Source organism: Vicugna pacos, chromosome 4 (genome assembly GCF_048564905.1).
Source record: "Vicugna pacos chromosome 4, VicPac4, whole genome shotgun sequence".
Classification (NCBI taxonomy): Eukaryota; Metazoa; Chordata; class Mammalia; order Artiodactyla; family Camelidae; genus Vicugna; species Vicugna pacos.
The window spans coordinates 12626172-12633063 of NC_132990.1; the positions used below are offsets into that span (position 1 = coordinate 12626172).

Here is a 6892-nt window from a genome sequence, read left to right on the forward strand (position 1 = left end):
GCTATGGCAGAATAACTTACGTACTATCATCAGGGCTTTTGTTTAAAACTCATGCCTGTTCTTATGTCATCATTTTTATGCCACCTTCCTTTGACAGTCAATAGTAATGCTATTTCAAAGCATGACAGGAAAGTCAATCCAAGAGTTATTTTTCCCCAGGACTGCCTCCAAGACTTGTCTACAAAGTTAAAAGTGCACTCATGGACTCTCCTATCTGATGTGATTGAGTGGAGAGGTTAATGAAGTCAAACAAACTTGCAGAAATCTTTTAAGAAAAAACTGTGTTATAGTCTAATTCTATAAAACAGAGAAAACCCAGATCTTTAGTTAATACAGTCATTTTCCCTCTTTCCCCACGTACACATGTGTACACATGTCAATGTAGGTAAATGCCTCTCTCATCCCCATCTATGTATAATTACATGTGCAAAGAACTGAATTGACATGACAATAGATATTCTAAAAACCAGAGTGCAGTGTTATTATTTGACTGTTTTTTTCAAATAATTTTTAACTAAATATTAACAATAAATAGAGCATGCTTCCTAATCATCTTAGATTAATCCCCCAAAGTGAAGAGTATTCTGTAATTGAGTGTTTCCAGAAGAAATATTACATAAGGATCCCCTGGATATTTATTGAAATTGCAAATTACCAAGTCAATGTCTACAGAATTAGCATCTCTGGAAATAGAGCCCAGAACATGCACTTTTTTTTTTCCTGCCTCAGGTTTATTTGTACAAACAGCACAGGTAGACATGTGCCCCATGCAGACGACTGCCCAGGGGTCACACTAGTCCTTACATCCTCACGTCAACAGATGAAAGCCTCTACTCTGGAGCCTTTGTGGGGGCCTGGGTGCCTTTGGGAGACTGAGCCGGAGCTGCAGCTGTGGCCTTGGTCTGAGCCTTGTCCTTGGCCTTTGTCCAACAGAGCCTGAGACCCTTGGCGATGCAGGCACGAGCACGTTTCCCGAGCTTGGAGTGAGCAATGCAGGCAAGTGGACTGAGCTTGCGGCTGCTGCCCTTTGGGATCTTGGGCTTGGCCTCCTTGGGCTTTCCGAGAGCCTTGACAGCCTCAGCCCATGCACTCGTGGCCTTGGCGCGCCCTTCTTCTTGTGCTTCTTGGCAAAGCAGGTGTTCCTCAGGAGCTTGGGGTCTGCCCCCTTAAGAGATTCATGTCATTGTGATTCAGGTTTTCTGATGCCATTTCTGTGCCATTTTGGGGACTGGTTGTGTGTGGTGTGGTTCTTTGACTTGGCCATGCCTGTACCGGAGCCAGGAGATCCCAAATCGCCTGGGGCTGGAAGAGAAAGAGCCAGAACATGCACTTTCAAAATGCCTGCTCTATGAAACATTTTCGCTGCCTGAGTCCTAGGTCTTCCCTGACATTTGCTGTACATTCCTCATTCCGAAAAAAAGATCCTATTGCCTGTTGTGTGAAACATGTTAACGTGTTTAGATACCTGAGCATCAAAAACTGGGCTCAAAAATTCACTGCACTGAGAAAGAACATGAGAACATAGAACTATAAAGCTAATCTAATTAGATGAATCCTGTGTCTCCCCAGAGCGATTCTGTGTCTGAGCTGTATCAGAATCTCCTGGGGGTTCTTTTTAAAACTAGATTCAGAACTTTTCCCCAAACTATAAGACCACAACTTTTTCGAGTGTGTTCTGATAGCCAGCAGGTAACAGTTGAGATGTTTCAAACCACCTGCTTAGACTGAGACTACTTTTGTCTTTAACACACCCTCTGTTTACATTTGATCAACAGGGAATTAAACAGTGAATAATAATTGGGGCTAATTCATTTCTGTCACAGTTTTAAAGTTATTACATAAGCCACAGCCTTAATGGCTGAAGGCGGGTCTTCCCTAGAGGTGCACATTTAAAGCACAGGGAACCTCAGAAACCACAGGGAAAAATCACTGCTTTGATTTGCCGCTGAGCTTTGAGCTCTTGCCTCTTTTGGAGAAATAGGGTTTCATCCTTCAGGCTTTCTGGGTTATTTTTTTCAGACTACAATTCACTTTCAAAAGCACAAATGAATGTCTGAGGGAACATAGAGTTCAAAGCTTTTTCTTAAGCAAGATATTAAGTCATGTGTCATGAGGTACCCAGTGAAACTTCAGACACAGAAGCCTGAATGTATTTGCCAGAGAAATCCAGAAAAAAAATTCTATCAACAAGGATAGATTTTTTTTTTAAAGATGGGAAAGAACCCAGATGTTCATAATATTTATCTATGAGTTGAAGGGACAATTACATTTTTTTCTTCTTTATAGCATTATTTAATTATTTCAATAAAGGTCATCCAATACCATTAAATTCAGGAAGAAAACCAAAACGTAATTTTACATGCTGCTTTTAATGACAAAACAATTAAGTTTTTCCTTCAGGTTGAACAGTTGGAAAGTGAGGGGGCAGTAAAAGTTGTAAAAATTCCTCTTATACATTAGGAAGTCCCCCATGTTAATTTGGGGCTTTGGGGTTTTCAGCTTTGGGTTTGGGGGTACAGTGTGTCTCTGGGAGTAAAGGGCAGTCTAGAAAGTAGCTACAGTATGGGAGAATATGTTTAATTAAACTTACCTACAGCATTACTCTAAGAGATAATAGGACTCTATCAATGAGGCTGTTAATGACAATAATAGGGAAGAGATCCAAATAAAATTAGCTCCTCCTCTCCTCTCTTCTTTGATGTTCCCAGAAAGACCAGAGGATTTTAGTGAAATTCAACACATACCCTATCTATAGACTTTGGTAGGTATAGATGTGAGCTTGGCAGGCCCATATGACAGTCTGCTTTTTAGATATTGTTACTGCTCGCTGCACAACAGGCCAGTAAACTGGCCAATGAGGTGTTGGGGCAAGGAATAATGACTTTATTCAGAAAGCCAGCAGACCAAGAAGATGGCAGACTGATGTCCTGGAGAACCATCTTTCCCAGGTCAGAATTCAGGCTCGTTTAATACTGAAAAGGGGGTGGTGTGGTTGATTGTTGCAAACTTCTTGTTGCTGAGATCCTTTGTTTTTGCAGCTGTCCATGTAGGTCAGGTCATGATGTTCCTATAAACCTGTCACAAGACGAATGCTATTCTCTGTTCTGCAATGTTTGATCTCTATATGAATGGAAAAGTGTTATACCCTTATAGGTCAGAGCCTTGAGAATGGGCTTGTTTATATATTTCAGGCTATAGATGGCATTCTTTTAGAAAAGGTGCAGAGCCAGCATGACTAAGCACAGGAAATGGCAGAGTTAGAGCTAAAGGAACAGATCTAATATGGAGTCAGCTTTGTTACTCCTTATTACAATGTTGGTGCAGCTATGAAGTCTATAGGAGGTGGGCAAGGAAACATTTTTTTATAAGGGGACAAAATTATCAGATACTGAGTAACGTTTGTCGACAGGAATTCTGATGAGTGGCTTTCTGCTTTTGACAACTTGGCAGCTGTCACTATAGAAAAGGACATTTGTTTATAGAGTCAGTTTGCAGGCTGCGTCCTGAGAGCTGTATTTCATTAAGAAGGCTAGCTCTCTTTAATTCCCCATCTGAATCACTCACATTTGGCTAAATACAAAATCTTCAATTTATGCTGTGAAATTTTATGCCCCTTCTTGCTCTGAGAAAAGAAACTAGAAAGCCCTTCCTGAGGGACACAGAAGTATGGACTGATGTCCGTTGCCTGGATCTCTTCCAAGTCTGTTCCCTGACTGGTCACCACATTTCATGAGAGTCAGTTAAAATGGCACCATCCCCCATCCCACTGGTTGTCGTAGCTAAGCAGCCCGTTCTTGTAAGGTTGGGGGTAAGTTTTCATTTCTTCTAATCACCTCATCATGATTTACTACTCTGCCTCTTCTTGTGCTGCTGTCTTGTGATAAAATTCACTCAAAAGTTAAAGAGGCATGACCACCTCCCAGTTCTTACTTCCTGCTGCCTGGGATGTGCGTGCAGTGGCTGGGCCACCGGAGGTCACCTTCCTGCTTGTGTCACTGCTGTAACGCCCTGCTGGCTTTCTGCTTCCACTCTTGTACTATTACAGTCTGCCCTCAGTAAAGCAGCCAGAGAAACCCCTTGGAAAGTTAGAGAAATCATTTCCTTCTTTGGAAAACTCTCCAGAAACCCCCTTACTCATTCAGAAGTAAAAGCTGAAGTCCTTTCAATGGTCTACAGGTCACCACAGTTTGGACTCCTTTCAAATTCGGGTCTCATCTTCAATTACTGTCCTCTTGCCTTTCACCATATTTATTCTCCTCCAATACATGAGCCTTTTTCTTTGTACAAACAGTTCATACGTGCTCCAGCCATGGACATATTCTTCCCTCTACCTATGACATTCTTCTTCAAGACACCCAAATTCTCACCTCCCTCACAGCCTTTACATTTTGCACAGTTGTCCATGGTTCACCGGGAACTTCTTTATCGTCTTGTTTAAAATTGCTACCCCCATCATTCCGTATCCTTCCTTCCTTGTTTTATTTTTCTTCGTGGAACTTTCTGTCTTCCAACTTATTATGAAATGTATTGATTTTGTTTAAGGTTTACTCCATGACTGGAATATAAACTTTGTGTTGGTGGGTTTTTGATCTTTTTAAAAAAAATCAATACTACATGCCCTACTATATATATATATATATATACTATATATATATATATACACACACACACATACACATACACATATATAATCAATACTATAAGCCTGGAACACGGCTCAACACCAAGGGTTCATGTTGATTGCCTAGTGTAGTTGCACAGGGACCCAAACTCAGAGGGGCTCCCATGCTTGGGGTTTAAGACTCTGCAGTTGCCATCTTGAGATGTAATTCCTGAGTGTAACTTTGAATAATTTCCTCTTTGTGCTTGTATCATAAGTAAAGTCCAATTAGACAGTCGAGTCTGTGCCTGGGGCTTGGAGCGTGAGCTCCAAGGGGCTATCTCCTGCCACCTCTCCGCCTCCTGTAACAGGTTCTCAGCTATCCACTCCCCTGACCTTGAGGTCCCCAAAGTCTGCCTAGTTGTGCCCTGCTGGCCCTGCCCCTGGTGTCTTAGGCAGCTCACGGTGATGGCAGTTTCTGCCTCGGACTGGCGCCATCACAGTGCATCTGGTGGGGGACTTGGTGGAGCTGAGCCTCGTCTTCTACCCCATCAGATACAGAGAGTGACTCAGTATTACAGGCTTCGCTTTTAAACATCTCCGTTTTATAACTATCAACGTTTCCCTCCTATTTGTACTGAATTATATTAAGATCTAGTCATTTTTCCCCTGGATTCCGGGGTGGTCTCGCTGGTCTCTGGCCAGTTCTCTTTCTTCTTCCGAAGCTCCAGGGTCAGGCTTGCTGGCTCCCAGCAAGTCCTGTGGCTGTCCGTCTCTCTCACAGTGTTCTTAGATGTCTTTGTTTTGCAGCAGTGTGTGTCATATGCCAGATTCTCTTTATGGGAATAATAATTCACTGAGTTTTAAAGGAAAGTAATTATGGATTGGAAGGAAACTGTGGATAGTGTCCCTACCACCAGCTTTCCAAAGTATGTCAGCTTTCAGAAAACATGTTTACATTTTTAAGAATGTATTTGGTTCAAATAGTGTATTTCTAAATTATCATTGGTTCATTGGTATAATAACTAGCTCCATCCAGCCACTGCAGAAAATAATAACTTTTTAAAGTTACAGTATAGATGTCAGCATTTCTTAATCAAAATCCAAGGAAGCCTAATCAAATTAGCAGAACATGGAAGCATTTTCCTAAGATACCTCCTTTTAATGAAAATTTGTGTGTGTGCAAGTTGTCCTGCCAGCTTTGTCTTGCCCTACTCAATATGTCTGGATCCAGATAGCCTAGGGGTGGGCCATGCTATAATGTGACAACAAGAATTAAAGGCAAATTATTATGTTGTTTCATGTTAATCCCTTTTCTCTAGAGGTCTTTTCGGGACAGCATAAATTGTTGATACTTCACATCTGACTCAGAGTGAGGAAAGAAGTGCACATGAGCAAGGATAGGGAAGTTGGAAAACGTAAGGGAATAAGAAGGCAGAATAAAAAAGAAAAGCCTTTTCATGGGGAATAATGAGAGCAAAAGGCTGTCAGTGAGCATCAGTGCATCCCACCGGATAGCAAGTTTCCTGACTTCTTAGCCATCATCTGCGTTATAGGCAAAAGGTGAAATATAGATTAAATTGCCAAACTAGATCCTAAATAGAATTTCTAATGCTTCTACTTTTCTTTAAATAATTACCTTATCACTTAAAAATTTATATCTCACATAATTGATTCACATAAATCATTTTCTTTTTATCTGAGATGAACAATCGAATTCTTTCAGCATTTTGATGCAAAGTGGCTCCCATGAAATAAATTTAATCATTGGAAAAGTAAAATTACAAAATATTTAAGAAAGCAAATAGGGTTTCTTTCAAGTATTCCTAGGAATCATTAAAAAAAATACTCATTTGCTAACCAGTTAGTCAACAAAATTTATTTAATCATCATTTTGATTAGAGTTCTCTAAAGATGATAGAGAATGAACATACTTTGAAGATATGATAACTCTCATGAAGTTACAGAGATGTTAGAATAATAACTGATGTATGTAAGCAGAATGACTCAAAAGTGCCCAATAAGATAATGGAAGAGTGACAATTAGCAGGTGTTTATTGGCCTCTGTGTGTGAGGCAGGGGGTATAAAGGTGAATGAGAAGCACAGGATTCCGAGCTCTGGAGCAAGTGGAAGGCAATGGAATGGTAACACCGAAAACTGTGATGGGAGTGTCTCTCCCACGTATTCTGGGATAAATGAGAGAAAAGTGGAGAATGGAATTAATATTTCATTTATTGAGTATAAAAACCTTACAGTAATACTAACTAATGTTTATAGATTATTCGGGGGGT

At 40.7% G+C, this 6892-nt stretch overlaps 1 pseudogene; it reads right to left on the reverse strand.

Annotated features, from left to right (window-relative positions):
- Window positions 1–726: 726 nt before the first annotated feature.
- Window positions 727–1264, reverse strand: LOC140695816 (large ribosomal subunit protein eL29 pseudogene; annotated as a pseudogene).
- Between the last annotated feature and the right edge of the window lie 5628 nt (window positions 1265–6892).